A 26,859-nucleotide genomic window follows, 5' to 3' on the forward strand; every position below is an offset into this window, starting at 1 on the left:
GAAAAAAGAAGAAAATAAAGGCCTGTCTAAAGGTCGGCTTCTCTCTTCAGCTGTGGAAAATAAAACTATTTGAGAATTTACAATAGCTGCTGAGTAGAATTACAACTGGCCAACATACTATAATATACATTTTGTTGTATTAATATTATATTAAATATAGAACTTATAAAGTGCAACTTTGGATCTAAGACCTTTGATATTTGTTTGCTCATACAGATACTGATTTAGGAGTTTGAGCACGTTGTTAGTGATAACCCTCTGGAGAAGACGTGTAGCATGTCTGATGGTGGGAGCGGTGTGTGTGTGTGTGTGTGTGTGTGTGTGGATTTGAGTGTCAGCAAGAGAGTAAATGAACCTGTCTGAGCAATCCATGAGAAATGAAGGTGTTGTATCTGACATGTGTCATGGTGCAAGACGTTCACCCTGCAGACAGAGGAATATTGGAAACCAATGGCAGATTGACCGACAGGGTGACCCTGGACATGCTCCATCTGCAAGAGCGGCAGCCGTGGTTAAAGTGCGCTTGGAAATTGTAGCAACTCATTATGTGAGGTTTTAAGGTGATTTTTGTCACTATTCAAAATATGGTGTCAATATTAAGATGGTTTGCAGGTTGGTGCAGTGAGCAACAGGGTGGTAACAACCCCCCGGTGCAGCCCTCCTTGTGCAAGATCCCACCATAATTTTAGCTTTTTTTATGGATTGTATCTCAGGCCATATTATAGCGGTCCTCCTTCTTACTGGGTGTGGGATAGTTCATCCTACCCTCACAGGGCCTGTTTAACGGTATCAGGGTGAAGCAACTGTCAGGATCAACAGCTCATTGATGTGTAGCTGATTAGCTGATTAGCTTTACAACCTGTATCAATACATGATGCTCAGACACAGGATGAGAGCGTAGACCACAGAGCATTATCACCCAGCTCTGCCTTCTTTTATGGAGCATTTCAGCATCTTGGAACATTTTGGAGCCAGCGACTTTACTGTGTGGTTCACTCACTCACTGCTCTCATTTCATGCAACAGCAGGAAGCTGTTTACCTACCCGGCACCGACTGTCGCTAGCTGGGGTAACATAGCTGAGCATTTAGCAGCTAAAAAGCCAGATATTTTTCTCAGGTGTAAGTCAAAACAGAGCAAAGAGGAGAGTGAATACTGGCTTTTCAATCTGAATGCTAATGTTGCTCCCTGTCTGCATCACCAGCCATCTGCATGCTAACAAATTAGCCACAACTTCAGCTTCATAAGCTGGTCATACTGCACGGCAGTGATGTGTTTGCAGACTGCTGCCCTGTCCCCAAGTGACCAAAAATCAATGGGGATGTAAAGGCACACAGAAATCAAAGCTCTGTGCATGGGCCAGTGTAGGAGACTGGTTCACTGTGAGTTCAGCACGGCGGGGGAAAAAACAACAAGTGCATAAAGACGTATGTTTCTTTTCAGATATTCTGAACAGACAGAAGTGCAAAATCATCTTGGTGGGGACTGAGGTAGCATTTTGCCCACTGGCAACTTGTCTAATTTTAAGTCTGAAAAGGAGGAATATTTCAAACATTTCTGTATAAACACTTTCCCAAAAGGCTAGAAAGCTGAAAAGCATCTCTTATGCTATGAGAATGTTTCTGTGAGTTCCACCTTTATGCATTGCACTGTGTTAAGCAGTAAAATTAGCATGTTCGATGTGTTTCCGGTCACACACCCTACAATGGTGGAGCGACGCCTTGTCTTCTTTTTCCTATTTAGATTTTATTATAGATTCTCTGTCACAGACAAACACACAAGAATATCAATACGGCAATACAAGGACATGGCTATTGTACAAACCAGTGGAGAAGCGAAGGCTGATTATGTATTTTGTATTTTTTTTATTTTTTTTCCATTGCCTTGCTTTTGCTATTTTTATTGATGCTGCCTGCAACACTGGATTTCCCCAGCTGGGGATTGATAAAGTTTATCTTTAGATTATTTGATGCATGTGTGAACATGAGCTTACATTAACACATGCTTTGCTCAAACACACACACACACATATGTGTATACATACACAAAACAAACATGGATGGCAAACAACAGCTTGGACTGTTTATGCTGTATCTAGGCATTTGCCCTGAAAACACACACAGAAGGTCCAATTTGGCACCATGAGTGGCCAAATCGTATTCTCTCTCGGCCCAGCAGTCGTATAGTGTGTCTGCTGGCGTTAGCTTCATGCTGTATTTAACTTCCAGTCATGAGAATGATAATCTTCTCAGTGACCTTGTTATAATACAAAGAGAAGACGGCAAGATGTTGTCCAGGAATGACCTTACTGTGTCCCATAAGCCATTCCCTCCCCTGTCCAAATATAACAGAGATGATGCAGCCTCTTCCTTGTAAAGGTCAGAAATTCTTCCAATCATTTTTTTTAAGTTTAAAATAATTACTTTTTCTCATTTACTAATTCAATAGAATTAAGTGTTTTGTGGCAGAGCATGCTACTGCTACAGTTCATGTACAGATGTACGATAAATACTATTAGGCTGGATTCTGAGCCAACCTGTAGCCGGACATAGAGCTACATCCACTTCAAGATCTTTGAAAGTCTATTACATTGTATAATCGTAAATCTTACTCATTTGGACATTGATAATGAGTGGGTCCAACATGTTCTCCTTCCCAGTGGGCTGAGTGAGACCCAGGCCTTGCACCCACCATTTCTGTGTGTGAATATTACCATTGTACTCAGAAAGAAGAAGAAGCTTTAGACCTTTCAGACTGTCATAACAATGTTCTTGACGTCCAGCCTATACAGTATAGATATGCTTTGAGGTTTATTTCACAATAATATCTTTTAACTGCAAATAAGAGAGAAAAGTGGATTCATTCAGACTGCATTTGGTTGTCTTTTCTGAAAATGGAGTTATGGTATTGTCCTTCATAAACTGACCATGTGATGTTTGTTGTATTCCTTGCATAGGTATGTGATCAGCAGGTCACCACCTGCTGAAAAGAGCGGTGGACATGAAGGGAGAGAAGTACACCTCGTCTTCTCCTGCTGTTTTAGCCGAATCCAAACTGTCCCCAAACAGCTCATTAAAGGATGCATGCAGGTCTTCCAGCTGCACTGGGCCATGACCCCCATGACAGTTTGGCAGTAATACACAAAGCATGACGGCTCTAAAAAACAATAAAGCAGCTCTTATTGGACGTCTCAGGTTTGGTGTTGGTGTTTGAAAATTAATTAAATAAACTTGTAAAACCATCAGGGGGGAATATATATATATATTCTTGTTTGTCTGACTTTGTTCAAACCTCGATGCTGGCTTCACAGCAGATAGATACATGAGTTCACAGAAACAGTTTCACAAATCTGAAAGAGATTTAAGTAGCCTTTAATGTAGCCTCGGTTTGACCTTATAAACTTCTTTAGCCCTGCTAAAATGCAAATGCAAATATCTCAAACTGCAAATAAACCATATTTGATTAAAAGGGAGCGCATGTTTAATGTTTGTGTCAGACATGTTGTACATCTGCTGTAAAGATACAGGCATGAAAATGCACGTACCTTTGAGTTAGACGTTTCAATCAATTTAAATATCATAAAGCTTGAACAATCAAGAAGCTGAAGAAGTACACAGAAGTCAAGAATTACTTTCAAGTTTAGATCAAACTCTCAAATCAGAACCCAACTTCCGACTTTTTCTGACAGAATAGAAAATTAAGCATCTCTTTAATTTTTTTTTTGCCTTTAATTCTCAATAAACAACAATACAAAGCAGTCATAGCAGTACGTTTACTTGACAGGAACCGCTTCCGAAATACTGAGCGCATTATAGATAATAGAAATAGAAAAAAAAAGATTTATTTTTCATTTTCAGCTCAATGACGGAGCAGACACCGGCCTGTTTTGCAGCACATGCATGAAGAGAAAGACATGGAACTGACTGCAAATCTTGACACTGTCAGTCAGGCGAGTGTGTTGGCAGCAGTTTTGTCCATTCAGCCGTGCTATCTGGCTATCTGTTAGCACCAGGTTTAACTCCCGTCTCCGAGGCCTTATACATTTGTCAGCTGCATACCTGCCGCCAGCTCTTCGCTCCTCAATCAATCAGCATTTGGCACTCAATAGAGCAGAGCACTATGGTCTTTTTCTCACATGCTATCCTGGGCTGGGGTTGTACTGTGCAGATGAAGAAAAAGGCTGAAAAAGAATGAGAAAGTGTAGGAGAGGAGGAGAGAAAATAGAGGATGGAGGGAAAGATGGAGGATTTCCTTAGATCCTAGTCTAATACATCATGTGGAGAGGTATACAGCACAGATGTATTTCACAGGGCAGATGTATTAAATGAATACATTGAAAATTAACTCAGTCATATGGAAACACACAGACAACACACATATAAGCTGGTATATATTTTGCGAAATATGTTTTCAGGCATGGAGTTAGATCAGAAGATTAATATCATTTTAATGACTGTAGTTAAATATGAAGATAGCACCAGTAGCCTGTTAAGGCAGAAACACACGTGATGACTGATGGTACCAAGTGGGACCTACTCTGTCCCAGACTGGGTCAGTTGGTGTTGACATCATATAGTCTTTACACCTGAGGTTCACTCTCTTTCAGTCCTCTCTGTAGGCTGAACAGTCCTACACGCCTCTTCATCTAGGAACTCAGCCAATCAAAGCAAATGTCACTACACACTGCATAAACAGTGCAAGCTGCTGGTTGCCACCCATGCTTGTTTTGATATAAGAACATGCAACAGTCGGCACTCTCGCTGGATTTGCAGGGTCGTCTGCCACCACGGGGCTGTTTCATGAAAGCAGAATTCAGAAATCCTGGACAATGGAAAAAGCAATGCCTGACATTCGGATTGCATGTTTGGATGGAGGTGTGACTAGGTGAAGCCACTGACTGTGTCCCACCTACAGAAATTGCACATGGAACACAATCAACCACTTGCATGGTGTTATGTGACCTGTCTGAGATTGTCTTGCTGTGTACTTTAATCCAGAACTCCTATAATTTATTATAATAATGATACTTTATTCATTCATTCAGGTTTAGGCTTGGCACCTGTCAACAATACAAGTCATATGGAGAAGGGCAGGGTGAATGCACTTCTGTGTCGGTGGACTCCAGAAGGTCAGAGGTCTCATGTCAATCTTGTGGAGATACTTATTTACTCCGTGAGAGCCAACCTGGCATCGCAGTGAGTATGACCCAAACCACATCCACACCATGCACAGTTCCTGCCAACTGATACGTCTTTCACAGAATTCACAAACTGTGAGATGTTTGTAGAGCACACAATCGTGAAAACAATGAGTTGACGGAGGTGAAAATCAGATATCATAAAAGCAAACAAACAGAAAAACACAATCTGGAAACTAGAAAGAGAGGTAAGTGATAATTTCAATGCATGCTGTAAGCAAGACTGCAACAGTGTGTGTAAATCACTGCTATTTTTCTCTCTAAAGCCCCCAGCAGACAAGTTATCCCAGCAAGATAGAAGGTCCAAAAAGCATTGTGTTGCCCCCCCTGTTGTTCTGGCAGTGTACAGTATCCTATATAGTTATTGATCCGGTGAACTGCAGCTATCATTTGGGAGGATTATACAATTCCTAAACCTAATAACCACAAATTGTGTCCTATCCGGTGCCAAATGAAATGCACATACACATGGAAGAGAAACATGATCCTTTATTATTATATCAAAAAGCAGTAAATCAACTGAAATCAACAAAGTCTTGGTCTCTGCTCAGTCTGCCATTGATGCTGTCAGAAAAAACTGGAGCCCTGTCCTTCCTATCACAGCAGTGTTGTGAAGGATCGATCTCACAGGTCCTGGCTGGGGTGAGCCTCAGGTGGTGAAGACACTGGAAGTGGGACTTGAGAAGGCAAAAAGCCATTTCTATTCCGATCCTTGTTCTTGTATGGACACGACTGTATGTGCACTGTGCCGCTGTCTGGGGGTCTGTGAAGGGAGTAAATAGAAATAGCTGACAGACATAACCCTTCGCTCCCAGCGAGAGAATTCACCTGAGAACACAAAATGTAATTGTTACAACCACAAAAAAAAAATAGTAGAGTAGAGCTTTCACTACTGTATGTTCAAGGTGTTAACAATACAATTTGTGTGGCTTATCTTGTGATAATAGCGGCTAAATTGTACAGACTCAAAAGACTCAGGTGTCCTGGACCAAGCCAGGCCTATATATTAAGTGGACTGTATAACAGTGTTTCAGTTCCTGATGCTACTGACTATATAGCACTCCTCATGGCAGAGGCTACCATGCAAGGTGTCATCTGCTTATTAGGAGTTGTAACCATTCAAGCACATCATCTGAAACATCAGGAGCAATTCGGGGTCCAGCATCTTGCCCAAGGACACTTTGATATGCAGACTGCAGGGGCCAGGGATCGAACCCCTGACCGTCTGATTAGCGGACGGCCGCATCTAATAATCCTGAGCCCCATCTAATACTGAAGATGCAGACAGCATCACAGATCACCTGGAACAATAAGATGCAACGATCAGTTCATGCACAGAATCAATTTATGTAGTTGACGGTAACATAACCCTTTCATGACACCTGTCCACAGAGCTGATCGATGCCGTGCTACACAATGCATGCAATTCCACCGGGTGTTTCAGAAGTGTCCCAGAAGCAGCTCTCCACTCCGTTCCTCAGAGAATATGTGCTGAGTCTATCTGCACAGAGCAGATCGAGCCAGACAGGAGGTCAGACACCAGAGCAGTGTAGAGAAAACAGTACATTTTCAAAATAAAGCACTCTGTGCAGACTCCGGATCAGACATCAACAATACATAGCAATACAAGTAAAGAGGCAAAAAAGAAAACATTACTACGAAACCTACTTACCCGCGGTAGAAGCACAGCTATCGACCAAATCAGAAAAATCTAAACAAGTCAACAAAATCAGGCAGGCAAATGTTGTGCTTCTGAAACACTCCCGGTGGAGTTAACAGCCACGTGGAGGACGGAACAAAAACACGGCGCAGATGCAAGGTCAAGGAGGCACCACCGGTTTAATCTCAGGCTAAGTCATTTTTACCTGAATATTGATAGTGTGGAAGGATTCTCTGTTCATGAAATCCCCTTCATGTGCACCTTGTTTCCAAGATGGCGGCGCGTGCAGACGCAGCGGCTCGTAGCTCCCGTGTTTACGTTTTTGTTTGTTTGTTTTTACTCGTTTCCACTTTTACTTCTCTTCTGGAAGCTCTGACACAGTACAGCAGGTCTGAACTGTGGAACTTTGGAGTACAGTTCGGACTTCACACACGCCCTAAACTGGACTTTATTCCACCGGAGCTGCTACGGACCCCAGAGCCCACCACCATCCCCCCACTGCTGCCAAGGAGACGGAGGAGGCACCGTAAACAAAAGCGGGGCAAGAGAGCCGGCGTGCGTGCTAGGCTACAAGCTAGCCCTCACAGACCGGCTCTCCCCAGTCTCTTCCTCACCAACGCCAGGTCTCTCACCAACAAAATCGACGAGGTCCGTCTAAGGATAGTCTCTCGCCGGATGGACAGCTGTGTAACCGTTGTCACAGAGACCTGGCTGGACGACAACATCCCGGACGCAGCGGTGGAGATAGCGGGGCGCTCTCTGTTCCGGGCGGACAGGACTGCAGCTTCAGGTAAGAGCAGAGGCGGAGGCTTGGCGCTGTATGTACACAATGCCTGGTGTACAGCCACACGCACCGTCAGCACCTTCTGCTCTCCTGATTTGGAATACCTGGTGGTGAAATGCCGACCGTTCAAGCTGGTTAGAGAACTCTCGTCTATTGTTATTGTGGCCGCTTACATCCCACCGCGGGCTAATGCTAAGTTAGCATTAGAGGAGCTGTACTGCCTGATCAGCGGGCAGATGAACGACAACCCGGAGGCGGCCGTGATTGTGGCGGGGGACTTTAATCACGTTGAACTGAAGGCGGTGTTTCCCAAATTTCATAAGTACATAAAGTTTCCTACCAGAGACAGTAACATTTTGGATCAAGTTTACTGCAACATCCCTGCTGCTTACAAGGCTGTAGCAGCTCCACACCTGGGCATGTCAGACCACATCTCCGTGAAACTCATTCCTGCCTACAAGCCTCTGGCCTGCAGAACAAAGCCGACCACCAGGACAGTACAGATATGGACTGAGGAGGCCTCCTCTGCACTTCAGGACTGCTTCGAACTGACAGACTGGACTGTGTTCAGAGAAGAGGCAGACCTTGAGGAGTACACATCATTGTCTTATGTTCAGTTCTGCACTGATGCTGTCCTCCCTGTTAAGACCATCACAGTGTTTCCCAACCAGAAACCATGGCTGGACAGCACAGTGCGGTCCCTGCTGAAAGCCCGGGATACTGCCTACAGATCTGGAGACAGGCTGGCTTATAGCAGGGCTCGAGCAGAGCTGAAGAAAGGAATCAAGCAGGCCAAGCTCCAGTACAAAAACAAAATTGAAGATCACTTCAAGAACAACAGCCCACAGAGCATGTGGAGAGGCATCAGAACCATAACAGACTACAAGCCGAACACTCAGCTCACCAGCCACGACCCCGCCCTGCCTGACACCTTGAACAGCTTCTTTGCCCGCTTCGACACATCAGGCAGCAGAGAAGTCACACACCTACCCCGGCTGGAGGAGCAGCACCAGCCCCTCGTCCTGCAGCAGCACCAGGTGTCATCCACCCTGAGGAGGATCAACACCCGCAGAGCTGCAGGACCGGATAAGGTGTCAGGCAAGACTTTGAGGACATGCGCTGACCAGCTAGCAGGAGTGTTCCTGGACATTTTCAACCTGTCCCTGCAGCTGTCCACGGTTCCTGAGTGCCTCAAGTCCTCCACCATCATTCCGGTACCGAAGAAGACATCCATCACCTGCCTGAATGACTACCGGCCTGTTGCACTGACCCCGGTAATCATGAAGTGCTTTGAGCGGATTATTCTCAGGTACATCAGAGACTTCATCCCCTCGGACCTAGACAGCCTTCAGTTTGCTTACAGAGGGAATCGGTCCACAGAGGATGCTGTCTCCATCACCCTGCACACAGCCCTGACCCACCTGCAGCAGCCCAACACCTACGTCAGGATGCTATTTGTAGACTTTAGCTCAGCTTTTAACACCGTCATCCCAGACAAGCTGGCGCTGAAGCTACACACGGTGGGTCTGCCTGCGTCTCTGTGCCACTGGATCAGAGACTTTCTCACCAACAGGCCTCAGGTGGTGAGAATAGGGAACATCACATCATCCCCTCTGGTCCTCAGCACGGGCAGGCCACAGGGTTGTGTGCTCAGCCCAGCCCTCTTCACCCTGTTTACTCACGACTGTGCTGCCATCCACCCCACCAACACAGTCGTGAAGTTTGCGGACGACACTACAGTAGTGGGTCTCATCTCAGATAACAACGAGACCCACTACAGAGAGGAGATACACCAGCTCACCCAGTGGTGTTCAGCCAACAACCTGGTGCTGAACACAGGGAAAACCAAGGAGGTCATTGTGGACTTCAGGAGGTCCAGGAAGACGGATCACGCCCCCCTCCTCATGGACGGAGAAGTGGTGGAGCGTGTGGACAACATCAGGTTCCTGGGCCTCCACATCACATCTGACCTCTCCTGGTCCATGAACACCTCCCGCCTGGTGAAGAAGGCACAACAAAGGCTCTTCTTCCTCAGGAAGCTGAAACGGGCTGGACTCTCCTCTCGGTTGCTCGTTAACTTCTACAGGGCCACAATTTAAAGCATCCTCTGCCTCAGTGTGACAGTGTGGTATGGCAGCTGCACGGCACAGGAGAGGAAACAACTGGCACGGGTGGTTAAAACTGCACAGGGCATCGTGGGCTGCCCCCTCCCTGACCTAGACTCTATATATGAAGGTCGGGTCAGAAAGAGGGCGAGATCCATCGCCACGGACCCCAGCCACCCGGGCCACAGACTGTTTGTACCGCTTCCATCAGGAAAGCGGTACAGGAACATCCGCACCACCACTAACAGACTGAGGGACAGCTTCTTCCCCAGAGCTGTTAGAGCTATCACCCCCAGCAGCCCCTCACTGCAGTGAGAGACTGTGTGAACTGTGAACACTGCACACCGCACTTTACACCTACACCTACACCTCTACCTCCACCTGCACCTTCTGTGTACTTGACTTTTATGTACACACATATACTATAATTATATACATTTTGGTATATCAGCACATTTCAGTTTCATTGGCATATTTTATTCTGTCGGTACATTTCACTGTGTATATTTTATATTTTATTCTGCTTGTATATTTTATTCTGTTTGCACATTTCACTTCCATATTTTATTGTTTATTGTTTAGTATATTTTATTGCCTAAGTATATTTTCATTCTGTTATATTTTTAATTGCTTCACGAATATTTTTTTTTATTGCATGTTGGTTTATTTTATTTTATTGTAGTTATCTTAATTTTATTCACTCTTTCTAGTCTTATCTTTCTTACCATCTAACATGGGGGTTGCAATGAAAATTTCATTGACATGTGCAATGACAATAAAGACTCTTGAATCTTGAATCTGAGGGATTATTATCCAAATGTGTGCACATTCCAGTGCACTAATAACATTAATGACACAAAATAATAAATCGGCCTGCTGTGACTGTTCTAAAGTCTAAACACTTCTAGTGGAGTGGCTTTGCTCAGATTGACGGCATCTCCTACTGTATATAAGAATATGCCACTTGTAAGAAATATACAGACCATCTGTGGGATGTCATGGCTCTGTGCTGTGCAGTGCTTAATGCTGGGACTCAGCAGTCTGCACAGGTAGCATATGTCATTCCCAGAAAATCTGCATCGCTCATGCAGGTAGTTGTTTGGACAAGCCAACTGGTCAGAGCCCCACTGTAAAGGACGAAACAGTTCAATCCAGTTCACTTTTATTGATGTAGTGTCAAATCACAACAAAAGTTGTTTCAGGACACTTTCCACGAAGAAAACACACACAAAAAATTTGCAACTTTATCAGCTATTTCTAATTATCTCAACAACTGCAATAACATATTCATCAAACCTGTAACAACAATATTGACAAGCCCACAGACACAAAGTACAAGACTTAAAAAATGCAGACTCTAAACACAAAAGGCGTGGTTTCACAAAAGTGTGGTTTATTAAGACGCTCAGGATGTCTCGCTACGAAACAAGAAATGTAAGGCAAACAAAGTGCAAACCAAAGGTGCTATGGTTTTAGACAAACACTAGGATCTTTGGCAAAAGGAATCTACTCTCAAAACTAATAAACACAAAAAGGGTCTCTAGGACTACTCACGTATATTATCAATGCAAAAACAAGGAGTCAAGGATCAGTTCAGAGCTAGGAAGGTCAAGGCTGGTACATGACGTGACAAGACAATCGGGCACAGGACAAAGGGAGACGCGGACAATATATACACGAGGTAACAGGGAACAGGTGGAAACAATTAGGGCGGGGTAGACAATCAGACAGGCGGGAAGGACACCAGGAAGACAAGGGGCCTGAAACAAGAGGAGAGTTAGGTTTCACAATAAAACAGGAAGTGCAAGACGAGACATAACGCTAGTGAATAAACACATTAACAGACACGACGAGACATGACAAATATGAGCATCAGCCTTCATAAACACAGTGTAACAGTAACAATGACTAATGAATAATTACAATAAACAATAATGGTCACAATGTTAAAACAATAAAATTAGACCTGTTTAGCTGAATGGCCAATTTAATGCTGATAAAAATAGATTTAAATACATATATGAGTATAAGTAATGAGCCACTGCTTTCATGACACCAAGTCAGGGCTAAATTGAGCCTGGATAAGTGCAAAATCCTGGCTTCATCCACTGTTTGGTAGTTTTGTAGTTTGTGAACTGGCCCTCCAGCGTCTACTGACCAGCGGTTCGGTTTGTCTGCTTTATTTACTCAGTCATCAGGTTTATGTTCCTTCCTGACAGTCAAAGACTAAAACAGAAAATCTTCATGTGTGGCTCATCCAGTCTTCATAGGATTCAGCTAATCTAAAACTTTGGGCTCAGATTTATCTTAATGACTCAGTTAGAAGCAGCTAGCCTGGCCCTGTCCAGAGGTAACAAAAGCTCACTAATCAACATGATGTATCACGTTTGTTTAATCCAGACAAAAACAGAAGTGCAGAAATGACTATTCACTGTTTTGCAGCTGCTTATTTACTAAAAAGCGGATAAGCATATTTCCTAAAATGTCAAACGTTTGCTTGAAACCCTCTGATTGTATCTCCACTATTCATTTCCATCTGGACCATTAAGAGCACATCTCTTTGATTTAGACCCAGTTCAGACTTCCTGTTTTCTTTAAGGTAGGGTTCAAATACAAATCATGTTTTATCTTTTCATTAATTTTGCAAGGTAAAAATATTTTATTTGGTATATTTTGTGAGCTGCTTAAACTTCCATGCACATATATGTATCAGGCGAATAAATAGCAGAAGACAAAAATTTAACACAAAATGAAGCAGCAAAGACAACAACCTCCTGTAGAAATCTTTTTTTCATCCCCACACATCCAGTATTCAACATCACACGTACAAAAGAAACATCTAAAAAAAACAACTTCAGGCAAAACGTCCACAGTCGTTAGGGTATGTGTCTTTATCTGTGAGAGTCCTATCATGAATAAAATTGCACTTCATTGCAATGCAGGCATTTTGTTTCACACTTCAAGGTGAGATTAATTTAAAGATGGAGGGGGAGGGTTGAAGAGAGGAGATAAAGAGAAATACAGAGCTCTCCAATCTGCATGGATTAAGATGTGGCTATTTGCCACAGTGTGGAAGAGGGAGTCACAGTGTGTGATGAATTGTCTGAGGATGAGGCATGAAATGGTTAGTCTGGGCTTTGACCTCTCGAGGTAGATATTAATGCGGATGCGTCCATGTAGGCAAGTAGAGTGTGTGTGTGTGTGTGTGAAGGGAAAATGAAATGTTCATGCAAATGAGTTGTCTTCTACAGTGGGTCGAGTGTGGCCACTTCAGATCCAAGTGAATAATAGCAGCGTTGCACTATTCTGCATGCTCATTTCCATATTTATTTTATTTAATCAGACTTCATCTGTATTCAAATGTGCACTAGGATACTTTTGACCCAGCAAACCCAAACGTTGAAACTTACATTTAACTCTACATTATGTGCAATTCACCAAAATCTCCCCCAATCAAGTTTTGCAGTGTGTCACAATGAACTGTTTTTCATTTTTCCACTTCATTGTGTTATTATGCAGGAGAAGATTAAACAACATGAAATGTGTTACATTTATCCTGGTCTCACTCAGTTAAAAGTGGTTCACAGCAGCACTGCAGCACTACGGAGGAGAGGGTTTAGACCGAGTGAGATGGTACAGGTATGTAATTTGAATCAGTCATTCCATCCAACAGTGTTTGCACGTGTGTTTAAAGTGTGTCACAGAGAGTTGTGTCCAGATGTAATATGGAATCTCATTCCAGATTTGAATGCATGTGTGCAGAAATGGTCGCAGACTGTATTTGTTTTGTAAGCTGGTCTTGGAATGAGTGCATGTGAAACCGATCTGGTGATGCATGCCTGTCTTTGAAGTAAAGCAGGAAGTGTTGGAGGGGGGTGGTCATTGTTTTGGATTTGAAAGTAAAAGTTGATGGCGAGATTATTCGTGCAGCTCTGGAAAGTCAGGACATTAGAATGTTAAAGCGGAGTCCAGTGCTGAGTCTATGCCCTGATCTTATAAGGGTTAATCTAGAGTCTTGGCGTTGGTTCAGTGCTTTATTTTGTGGAGAGGGACAGAACTGGGAGACAGCAGGATTTTACTGAGAAAATGATTACATGTAGATACGTATGTGTCCATACAGCTTCATATATGCAATTTCTGGAATACTAAAAGAGACATTTTATGGCTTCTGCTGTGATTTGTGGCATTTTCCTCAGAATCTATAAATGTACCACTCCACCCTTCTCATCTTCAGTGCCCGAGATCGCTGTGGATTGAAGTGTGATGGGATCTGTCCTCTCTGCTCTCTTGTGCATCTCTGTAACCATGCTCACAGTAAAACATGTGCAATTCATCCAGCACTCAAGTGTTCTCCAGCAACACATTAAGCCGTGCCACCAGCTGCATGTTGTGTAACCGCCGCTGACCTGAACTTGTTGACACTGAAAGCAGAAAACATGCTTACATGAATACATATTGCATCCCATGCTGTGGTATGAATGAAGGCAGCTGGGGTAAAAATTTCTTTGTGAGACATTTTCATGTAAAATTCATTCAACATCAGGCCAGGCCAGTCCCCACATATTTATAACATGCCTTGTATACCTTTTTTTTTGTCATATTTTCCCAGTTTACTGTTTAGGTCAGTACTGCACCCAAAAATCAGGTCAAGTGTCAAAAGGTGCACTGCTCACACAGTGATCACAGTTGATTTTTAATAACAGGTAATAACATTTCCAAAGCACAACAACGTGGTTTAAAAATGACGTAAAGTACATAGAATTTATATGGGTTAAAAACCTGCAAAGTATTTGGCATGTTCCTACCAATACATAAACACACTCTCCCCTTTATGAGCAGTAAAACAGTCCAGGAACCTTGCCTTTAAATCCGACCCGGTGACACACATCTAAAACCCACCAAAGGCAGTGAGGCCAGAAAAAGCAGCCAACCTTCTTGGCGATGGCTTTGCTTGTTTATGGTAATTATACTAATGCTTCAAAATTAGTGTCGTTTTGTATGTAATTAAATGATTGGTTTTAAAATGCTGCTCCATTAAGGTGAAAATTATCACAAAAGCTGCGAAGGCTAGAATTTTCTTTGACCTATTGTATATTTATTTCACCCAAACTCTGCTAAAATGTCCCACCAGATTGAACTGTTTACACCACAGGGCGCGGGCTACAAGGAGCACCTGTCATGTGTTGGAATATTGTGTTCATTAGCTTGGAAAGCTGTTAGGATTTCAGATTTCACACTGGACGTACCCCTGCGTGGATCTTCCTGCAGTTTCACACTGCAGCAGGAGAGGTCATCACCTCTGTCAGTGCACGAGTAAATACTCTCCCCTCCAGGACACTAAACTAAAGGGGAATAGTTTCCAAAGAGTTCCAGTGTATCAGAAGATTGCTCTCCTGTGCCAGGCCTTGATTTTTGTCAGCCTGAACTTTCTTCTTCATGTACTCTGCGTGCAGAGCAGGAAGCTGGGAAGCTGCTCTGCTGTTCCCAGCCTTGCTTGTTCTTTTTTGTTTTTTCTTGACTTATTTTCTTTCCCTGCAATTTGAAGCAGAGTAAGAAATTGTATTGAGACTGAGTGACTGGTTTCAATATGCTTATCAGACTACAATAGGCGAGTTCAAACAGAGAATTCATGAGAAACGAAAAAACAGGCAGCTTCAGAGACGCAGCGGAGGAAGACGGAACAGCAGAGGTCTTAGATTCTTGCTCTTTTTCTCTTGTTGCCTGGCGTGAGCTCAAAGTCAGACGACGTGCAAAAGACATAGCAATCATCATCGTTGTGGATTACAGGATTACAGGGAAATAGAACATACATCGAACATAATGTTTTCAAACTTTCCAGGTTTACAGTAAACTGGTTGAAGCATCCCAGCTGATTCTTTCTGTCTGTCTGTCTTTTTTGTTTTTTCCTGTGTGTGTGTGTGAGTGAAGGAAATTATATTAAATTCTGAGTTGTGTTTCTGCAGCTCTTACAAACTAACCAGCTCTCAGCGCACTTCCACAGGAACAGACATAACAGCCAAGAACTAGGACAACAAAGCTGAACAAATAAAGGCACCGTGTAGGCAGGACTGTTATGAACACAAGTACATAACATAACAACATGACATAGCACATTCCTGATCCTCTGTCTCTGAAAGAGTAGACACACACCCACCTCACCGATCCTGGGTGCAGGTGGGTGATCAGTGGGGAGGGGTGTGGGGGTAGCAGGTTGGAGTTGGAGCAGGAGAAGCTGGGAGTGTTCAGGTGACTGGTCTCCACTGTGTGGAGGGATGTGGCGCTCCTGCAGGCCTCTCCACACTGACGCAGCGTCGTTAGCTGAAAACCTGTTTTTCAACCCTTCAGCGTAGACTTCTGTCCCCGCTTCTTTCAGCCTCCTCTTTGACCTCCGTCCACCTCCTCACCTGCATCTCATTCCCTCATCCCATATCTCTTCTAAACACTTTTCCTTGACCTCAATGGAAAAAGTCATGAGGTGAATGAAAGATGTGCAGGAGTATTTAGAAGGACTTAGAGAAAGAGACATAAAAAGTGCATCTCAAGTATTTCAACCTGTGCGTTCTTATTGTGTTGTTGCTAAAAATATGACTTCATTATCAAAGTTTGGAATAAAGATAAAAAGGAATATACATTTGGACGTGGGAAGTAGGGATTTTGAGGTGCCTCCTCCTAAAATGGACAGAAGTGTTGACGTGTTGTTACACCTTTCCTTGATGTTAGTCTGCAGTTTATCTGCAGACTGGAGTCTGTGTTAACGGTGACAAACAGACAGATCTGCTTTTAGTTGTCGCTCCTCTCCTCCATGAAACTTCTCCGTCCTCACTGCGCTGCATCATTATAAACTATGATGAACTGGTCGTGGGTCACATCTCTCGCCTCTCGCCTCCGTCTCTCCGTCTTCATCTGCCTGCACTTCTCATGCATTAGTTCCACGCTGTCGACTGTGTCGCTGCTGTGGCTGCTTTGACAAACAGCATGTTGGTCTTCAAGTTTGCTGCCTGTTATAGAGTAAAACAATCTCAAATTAGCACAACTGTGTAAAACTAATTGTCATATTTATAGAAGACAGGCATAATGCTGCTTAAATTTCAACCATACTGAATTAAAAATGAAGCAATCCTATAGTATATAGCTTTATTATTGTATTTGAGTAATTATATTTAGTATTTCTGCACCAGTAATGTATGCTTTTAGTGCAGAAACTGTTTTGAAACAAGACAATTGAGGACATTTTGTATTTATGATATTATTGTTAATACAGGGTCCACATTCCATTAGCTTCTTACATACAACACTCTCCTCCATGGTAAGACCACGAGACATTGGTTACTGCATTGTAACAACCAGTCCATATATCTTGATCAGTGTATACAGATTCCTTCTTACTGAGAGAGATTAGCTCCTACAAGTGCAACATACCTGCAGCTAATTTATTCTGGGGCCAAGTGCAGCTCAGTGGCTGCCACAGGCTCAGTGCTGGCAGCAGCTGGTCGATAAAGCATTTCCAAATGAAGTCAAATATCCTCACTTGTGGAACTTGCTTCATCTTCGCACACGCTCAACCGGACGAAAAAGTAGACTCCTCAAATTGCAAGATAAGACAAATTGAGTGCCTCTCATGTTTTTATTCATCAAGCATTGAGGATTTAACTGGTATGTTGCCTAGATTCAGCTTTTCTCTTAATACCGGGACTTGGGAACCGCTTCATCCACTTAATATAGCCGGTAGCATCTGATACCAATATCTTAAGAATAATTTGATGCCTCGTTTTAATCTTCCTGCGGCCCACCTTTGGGTCCTGACCCATGCTTTTGAAAAACAGTAGTACACATGCATAATAGCATGCCTGGGGCTCAGCTGTGACCCATATACCCCCTACCAAGTCAAGCTGAGTGGGTAATTAAAGTATTTGTGTGCTGCTCAGGCGCTGTGTCTGCCCACTGGGGGATGGATGTCGCTGTAATTGAGGTATTACAAATTGTTTCATTTGGAATGAATCCCCTGGTCAAAATAGGCAATTTAGCAATAGTTTAAATGAAGATCTACTCAGTGAAATGGACGGCATGGGAGTGGGCAGATGTGTTTTTACACCAACAACTGATGACTCAGTATGTTTGACTTTTTGTGAGTCCGTACACACGGAAATAGATGACACAGAGATGAAAAGGGCTACAGGGGAGTGAAATTAGTTTTTGGCCTCCTTCAGAAAAGTGCTGAAAATAATTCCTCCTCTGGGATTTTCATCGAAACCCGTAATGACCTGAAAGTGTATGATTAAAAGAGCTTTAATGGGATGTGGCACGTTATTCAGTCCTATCAAATCATTTGAGAGTTTGGGGTAATATGACAAACTCAAAAAGCTCAGGGGTCTTACGGATCACTTTAGCATTCACAAGCACATTCCGCATTTTTCATCCGAACAGATAAGCAATATGTCGGGCATTTATACAAATTTAAAGGATACTTTGTATATATAATGTAAAAAAGCCTATTCAATTTAGCAGAGCAGCAAAGGTATTTGATGCTTCTTGAAGCGTTGCCCATATTTCTAAAGCTACTTTGTATTACCATCAGTCGTCTCTGCAGGGAGCAGGCAACAGAAGGAGAATGCAATTACCCAAATGTGTATACTCACACCGCCTAACCGTAGCAGGATATATAACACAAACATGTGAGATAGAAGGATCACTCCTGTACTGTGTGTGTGAGCTGCATGCATCATGCATTTCTCCCGAGATTTAAAAGTCTACCATTGTTATTCAGCAATAGTCGCAGCGTGCCCAACATGTTACATCTCTCATATGTTTGAGTATAGATCCGCGGGTGGTGCTCCACTGATCTGACTCTCATAGTGACTTCATAACATGACCTCAAAGCATTCTGTGCATCGCTGAAATGACTCTGTGGCTATTCCCAAAGATCACATCAAACATGCTTCAGTCACGATAGCTTCCTGTGGACACACATCCACTACACAAACACATTCAGCTTCACATGCTGTATAAAAGCATCCAAGTCTGACACCTCTGGGAGAGACGGCATGCATGTAGGACTCAATCTCTGCTGGTCGCAGGCCGGTGTTAAGCCATAGGTGAGCAAAGTGGTCCCCTACAGCACCACCAGCTGGATCAGGAGGAAGAATCAGACCATGAATGGAGCAGAACAAGAGATATCGTCCTTTTTGTTCCATAAATTGTAAACCTGTTGTCTACATTACCCACAAAGCAACTCCATTCCCTCCACTGCAGAGATTTAGGTGTGTTATGCTACTAACAGCGAATGTAGCGTTGAGCTCCTAGCCACAAGCAGAGATGAGGAGCAGGCTGCGGAGATGTGGTTCACTTCTTTCTAGCTCCACACCTCCAGATTTTTTCATTTTCAAACTCATAAAATTAGACAAATGACAAGTTAACATAACTGAAATCCATGAGCCGCCCACACACACGGAAAAAGACCACAGGATAATCATAGCACCAATCAGAGAATAATGTAAGAGCCTATGCTCATAGAATCCATGGTTACGGAACATAACCAGCGTTCACTTGATTGAACTATTGTACTATACAGAAAGACTTTGACCATAATTTGTTCTTATGCTTGTCTGGGCATCCAGAGAGCCTGAGACTGAGGGCGAATGAATGTATGAACGTCTGAAGAAAATGTATGTATGTTGGCAGACAAACCTTTTCAGGAACTCTGATACTTCAGAAAGTGTCTCTGATCGGTACAGCTTTATTCACAAAATCAGACAGTGCTGGGTGCCACCGGTATTAATATGTGGATGAGGGGTGGAGATTTCTGAAGTTTATTGTGTTTAAAAACAAAATTAAGTTGTTGATTTGTTTGAGCAAGAGCACTTTCAAAGGCTTCATATTTAGCATCAAGCCACCTGGAAACATTAAAAAAATCAGCCAGAGACAGTTTTCTTAGGATTCCAGGAGCTACTGTTAGCTTAATTAGCTAGCTTCCCTAAGCTCATTTGAAAAATAACTAAAACTTGGAAGAAAGCTAGAAATGAGAAGCTGCTTTTGTCAGTGTCTGAACTCAAGAATCAGTTGTTTTAAGAATTCAAGCACCATTATTACGGTAAACTGCATGTGCAGTGCAACAATGGAGAGAGTAACAGGCTCAGCAACAGGCAGGACGGTTTTGTTGATGACAAGATGTGTTACAAAGAAGTGGAGTGAAGTAGAATAAAGTTGCATAAATTAAAAAAAAAGATTTCATTACTCTATTTAATGTCATTATAATAAAATAAGATCAATCCTCTCAGAGGCACCAGAGGACGTCTGGCCTACAGGGCAGCCAATTGTCCGGAAATGTCCTTGGTTGGTTATGATGGTCACCCCCAAACACACACAAAAATACCCATTTTTCACTGCTTTACACTGGAATAAGGTAGGAGGAGGGTGGAATCAAAAAAATCCTCCATTTCTCTGAAAGGAAAAAAAAGAGGGACAGTGGGAGTTGTTTGAGGGATCAAAAGAAAGTGACAAAAGAAGGGGGATAGAAAGAATCGGGAAAATAAGCATGAAAATTAGATTGCAAACGAGCAAGGAGTAATAAAGAGTGTGACAGGGAGAACGGGAAAATGTGTGATCGAGAAAGAAGGCGACAACACAAGAAAGTAAAGGTTGATCATGCTCAAAAGAAAGATTGTGTGTTACAGCGAAACGGCTGAAAGAGCAAGTCAGATATGGATAGTGTGAAAAAGTAAGCCTGATAGCACGAGCTGCAAAGGTGGCAACACACTGAGGCGAAAGGGAGGGAGACATATATTTGATAACCAGGGCATGATAATAAAAGAATTGGGAGGGAAACACAAAAGCAAAGGAGCTGAGAGATGATAATGGAGGGGAAGGTTGAGAGAGCAACCTTAAAAGGCCGAACAGCAGCACAGACAGAAAGAATAAGAGTTCACGCTAATGAGAAACTGTAGCAACGTTGGCTCAACGCATGTGACATCTCACAATGGACTCAGTGCAATCAGCTGATCTCTGGAGTCTGGAGCTGAGGACGTGGAGGAGTTCGCCACTTTCAAAAAGGTTCTCAAACTCTCACACTCGTGTAGCAAACTATTCTGACTCATAATCAGTTGAATGGTGTGAGCGTCACACGCATGGCAACTGTGTTGAAACATACCAGGAAATCCTCTATTTTTCGAGTTGACTGAGACGTGTCAAAACTGTTAAATGAGTTTAGTTAGTGGAAATAACAAAAGCACTGCACTGGGAGTGGGACTTCTCAAATTGGGAGAAAATGCAAGCAAATATCTGAAAATGAAAAAAAAAAAGAAATGCAAACCTAAAAAAATGCTCTGATTAATATGGTATCCATGTTTTAGTACTAACCTGGGGTTAAATGCATCTGTTGGCTGTGCTAATTAGGCTACATCGTCCACCCCTGCACTGAAGTAAGTCCTTGACTTCGGGGAGAATCAATGAAACTAAGAAAAAAATCTGGTTGCTGATGCTTCTTAATGTGACTACAGTTGTTGGTCAAGCTTTAGGTCTCGTGTTTGTTCATGAACAAACCGAATAAAATATTCAATTCTGATTACCTTATTTTTCACAGTTTGTGTGGTCTTGAGCTTTGTAAGAAGCTTCATGGAACACATAACAGCATTTGTAGGATTGTGTAGGCTTGTAGCAGACCAACAGAAGTCGCATCTAGTTCAGGAAAGTTCCCCTATACGAAGTTTTATCAGTAGGTCCGGGAACAAGACCACGCCCCGAACACATCCCATTTCTCACCCCATTCATTCGATTCCCCTTGTACTCCTCCTCCCAAACCCCATTTTTCCTTTTTCCTTTTTTTTTAGTTTTTTCGAGGCATGGCATTTGCTTCTTCATTTGGGGGATCAACGTATGGAACACATGTCAGAGACTCAGAGTCATGGGGTACATCCCATTTCTCAAAATTGCATCTACGTTTCCCTCACTTGCGTCTTTTTCTTGCGCCTTTATATTTTATACTTATATTTATATTATTTAAAGAAGTCTCCAGCACTAGCAAATAAGTATGAAACACGTTTATTAACGCACATGAGAATCAATGAGTTCATTCTTGGCTGGACGCCTCTTCCAGGTGAACAGGTGAACATTTCCTGACTTGAACTTTATCAGCCTCGCTGTGTCTTCTGTCCCTGTTCAATGAGACATATTTCAGACCTGTCAGTGAAGACAAACCTAAAACCATGAAACACATTATTTCACTCAGATAACACACAGAACAAGTGACGAGAGGCCGATGTGTTAGTGTTAGTTACTAAGATTTATAACATAACAAAACAGGTTGTAGATAAAAGGCTGCTTATTGGAGACAAAACTGGAGACAGATGTTTTAATGTATGAAGCTGAACGCAGAAATCAGCTGCTGCGGGACTTTTATCCATCAGTAGAAATAACAGCGGTAAACCAAACTCTGTCTCCAGCTACGTCTCTCAGGTCTGGGATATTCCCTCTCTTCTCCACATTTGACATGATTTCTCTGAATATCTGTAAAGAAATAAGTTTTCCTGGCTGCCGGCCTGCGCACATTAAGCTGGCGGTTGCTAGGCAACGTATGTGTTTACTTTCAGAGCCGCTGCGCAGTTAGAGCGCTGACAGACGATAGTAGGCTCATTTTAAATCAATAACATATGTTAAATCACCATTTTGTGTCACTTTATTGAATGCTTTAGTAGTAAGCCGTGTTCTAAGCAGGATAATGTATAGTGAGCAGGTTCCTATCGTCCCTGCTCACTACATTATCCCTTACCTCACTGAAACATGACGGATCCTCATGTTCTTATATTATCGCTCTTTGAAGAACGTAGCGTTCAGTGCGGCTCATCTGAATTACAGCCATTCATTGCAGGACACTTTACACTAGCGCACTTTCTCCTCCACCTTGTTCAAACATGACAGCTGTGGGGGCGGAGTCTTCATACCGTTCAGTTGACAGACTTCCGGGAAGGATGCACTCATGTATCCTCGCTCATGGCTCCTCCGAGATCCCTCCTCGCTCCTTGCTCCTAGAGCCGCAATATGTGCTTTGGAAAGATGGCGGACCAGAAGTACTTCCGGTTCGAGCAAGGATCGAGGAGCAAGGACGCGACAATTTTGAGAAATGAGATGCACCCATGGTTTCATCGTGGCAGAGGAAGGACCGGAGAGAATTTGGCTTTCAACTTTGATTGCATATAACTTATGGACTTAAAGAGAAATTTCATCAAGTACGTGCACGTCCAGTGAGTCAGCACAAATCAGCCAGTGGTTTTGAACGCATTGATGAAGTCCTGCCTGCAGTGCAGCTGCAGTGTCGCTCCCTCTCACATACAGCAGCGATGGTGAAGGTGAAGTGCTATTAATCTCAGCGTGAACACTAGGTGGAAAGCTTTGTATGTGACTTCCATGTTCCATCATGTGAGCAGACAGCATGAATGAAACTGTGGGAAGTTGGAGGAGGGGGTTTATTGCGTCAGGTGGAGGTTTGGGAGGGCAAGGTAATGATTATTTCATATTCCTTCTGTGTGCTCTCTCCATCGGGCTTGCACACTAACACACACCGTCTCCCCTTTCTGTCTTTTCGGCTGCTATCATTTCTCCCCTTGGGGATCTCGTTGTCAATTCCTCCCAAGACTCATAATTGCTTTGCTGGCCTCTCCATGTAATGGCCCCATACTGAGTAATCCTGAGCACCGGGCCTGCGCTCTGCCTATGACTAAAGATTACTTTATTGATTCCTCCCTCTCTCCCCTTCCCTCTCTCTGTCTCTCGGTCTCATTTCTCCACTTTTTCATGCCCAGCAGTAATTTCCTCACTGTTCCTACCTCTGTTGTTTCCTACCACTGGGTTCACATGACCTCACGCAGTGCAAAGCAGGGCCCCTGTGGGTAATTCTCTCCCGCCCGGTGGTCGATGCTTCGCCTTTCCTTCAGCATGGCTGACTCAATCCGCTAAAGATTTCTGCTTCTGTGAAGTGGTGGCGCCGCAGCACTGCAGAATCTAAGCACCTCCTCAGTGTACACAATTCAACGTAGGTGGCGAGGTAGGTAACACAAAGGCTGAGATCATGGGAGAGCACATTTGTTTCGATATAGACGGCTATTACTGCATTTAAGAGAGAGAGAGGAAAAAAGAGGAAGAACGAGAGTGAGGTGCTACGTTCTTGGCATGAGCCAGTGTTAGACTGACAACTAGATTGCGGCAGAGCTGAGGACCCTTGACTTTGAGGCTGGTGTTAAGATTGTAGGTGGCTTTTAGATGCGCCGCCCACTCCTGCTTTTCTCACAGAGTCCGCCGGTCGCCGCCTTGTTCAGAAACCCATTTCACAGTCAGTTTAACAGCCCACTCCAGCTGGAAATATTCATACACTCGTTCCTTCACAACACAATCTCTTCGGAGGAAATTGAGGCTCAGATTCTCTGGGAACGGAGTTCGTATTTCTTTTGTTTATTGTGGAGAGACAGAGGGAGAAAAGTCATAAAAGTGACAATATCATGTTCTCAGAGTGAGCGCGTGTGGAACAATATCTGTTTTCTGTTCGGGGCCAGCAGTAATCCAACAGGCTTTCATTTTCTATTTTACCGCGCAGCCATAAACAGCACACTATATTACATGCAATGCTGAGCAGAGGGCCGCAAATGACACAAGTTATGAATCTGAAAATGTGAAATCCAAAAAAGATCCTCACAGGGATAATAATATACACACAGGCAGCTTATGTATTAGAAACTGGAGTCAACCGGGACAGTTAACTATAATAAAAGGGAAACTTATCAAAATGAAGGAGGGTTATGGTGGCTGTTAAAGCGAAGTGTTTCATTCATTTGGACTGTGGGCCATTTGTAACTGGCTTGTGTGGCGACTTATAGAGCTGTAACTTCAGATTCATCAAATATGAACTGAAGGTGGTCGTTTAGCACAAGTTTTTCCTGCCCTTTTTGTCTATGAATGAAATAAATCTATCTCAAATAAAAACCTCTCACCCTCATTTTATGGTATTGTGTGGGCTGACTTATAACTTACTATCTTTTCATTATTTTCTCAATAAAATCTTGACTTTATAGGACGGATGCTTTATGTTTCTTTCGACAAGAAGATTGCCTCTGCGTTTCGTTTAATTTTTGAGCCATTAAAAGGAGACATGCAAAAGTTATTTCTAATTCAGTTTTCAATGCTGTTGCCTGCTGTAAAATGACCTGAAATTAAGAACAAAAGGCTCAAATCTTTGCATATATAATAAAACAGTGTGTGCTGGGACAGGGTCTGCTCTATGGAGTAAAACATAAAAAGACATTGACATTGCCTGCATTGCATTAATAAATGCAAAGAGACACAGAAAAAGAGATACACTGACACACTGCAATATTCAGCAGACCCTTTTAACATGAAGCCGCCTGCTCTGCCCACCGGTGTTTGCTGCCATGCCTGCAGCCCCGTCGCTCACCTGGAAGATAAGCCAACACCTGCTGTTCATAAAGCATTTCAAAAACTCCGCCTCCACCACGGTATCCACCTGTAGGCCCGAGTCTACGTCCCCCTAGGGGGAGGTTATCATCATCACCCCCCTGCTCCAGCTGGGCTGAGCCCGCTGTGTGCTGCGGGAAGCGACGAGGTCAGAGCTGAGACTCCAAATATAAACACTGTTTTTATTCTACATTCACATGATGATCTATCCCAGGCGAGAAATACAATGTGAAGGTTTGGAAGGATATTTTGACAGAAGATACTTTTGTTCAATGTTTAGTTGGGGCAACAGTATTTTTTACTGTGACACCAAATGCATATAATTAATAATGATAGAATATTAACAACAACAGCAATAATAATAATAATAATGATAATAATATATGAAATCTGAGTACATCTGTTTCCTTATGTGCAAAATGCTTCATTATGTTCACCAGCTCAACGCTAACTGTGTGTGTCTGCTGTTTGGTGCTGGGCAGTTTGAGGACGAGGTTAATGAGACTGAACCAAACTGTAAAGTTGCACGTTATAAAACCAAAAAGAAAAACACTACAACGTGACATAGAGTTGAGCTGAACTTCAAAGTCTGGGATTTATTCTGTATTAGCTCATCACTACCAGCAACCTGTATCACATTACTCCGAGCCATTTGATTCGTTGTTAATATGAGACCGCTCATTAGTGCGGCTTTAAGCTTGTTAGGGGAGGGCACACAAGTGACTTGGTTATGGAAAAGATTGTGGTTTCATGCTAAAAATAGTGTCTCACCATCGCCCGAACATTTCATCCAAAATCAAAAGCATAACTATATAAATAATATAAATAAGTATATTAAACTTGAAATCGTCTCTGGTTTAGGTGATTCTTATTCTAATTGGAGAACAGCTTCGTTCAGGTGCTCAGGCATTAGATGTTGATGAAACTTCACCACGACCACTTTTAGGCCTAAATCTGAGTCAGTGTGACAATACGGAGAGACGATGTCACTGGAAAAGAGAAGAGTGGTTCTCAGTACTGTTAAACTTTTCCATTTAGTGACAAACCCGTGGGTATCTTTGACATAACTGGGATGTTTTGTGGGCAAAGGTTTCAAGTAGTAGTCGGTATATTTGCTGATATAATTCGGAGCCAAATTGCAAATTATTGGTCCTGCAACAGGTATCCTGGATGTGTCAGTCCAGGATGTTAAATATTTCTCTATGTATGACTGATCCAAGCCCCCTGATGATTTTTTTTATTTCAGGTTGCTGTGATGGGGGGACTAATATGCAGAGTCATTACGTTGTCTGTTGTCCTCCAGAAGGTAATTTGAATGGAGGACTGTTTGACCCACTTTGCCCGCCAGTTATGGTGTCCTGTTGTTTACTAATGGACTACCCTCTGAGCTCATGTCACATTAGGTTTAAACGTTGCATGAACCCTAAATTGGGCGAGGGAGGCATCATCCTGATCAGCACTTGAATGTTAAAGGACAGGATGTTATATTGCAATTCTGAGTAAATGGTCTATGGTAAATGATCAAGAATTTGAGTCTGCTATGGCAGACATACCTCCAATCTATCAGGCGCTATGGACATTGAAATGAAGGCTAAGTGTAAGGAAGGGACAAAGGTCCATTTTGCTCCCCCTCGACAATTTAATTGTTTCAGCCAATGTTT

This window comes from Chelmon rostratus, chromosome 12 (genome assembly GCF_017976325.1).
Source record: "Chelmon rostratus isolate fCheRos1 chromosome 12, fCheRos1.pri, whole genome shotgun sequence".
Classification (NCBI taxonomy): Eukaryota; Metazoa; Chordata; class Actinopteri; order Chaetodontiformes; family Chaetodontidae; genus Chelmon; species Chelmon rostratus.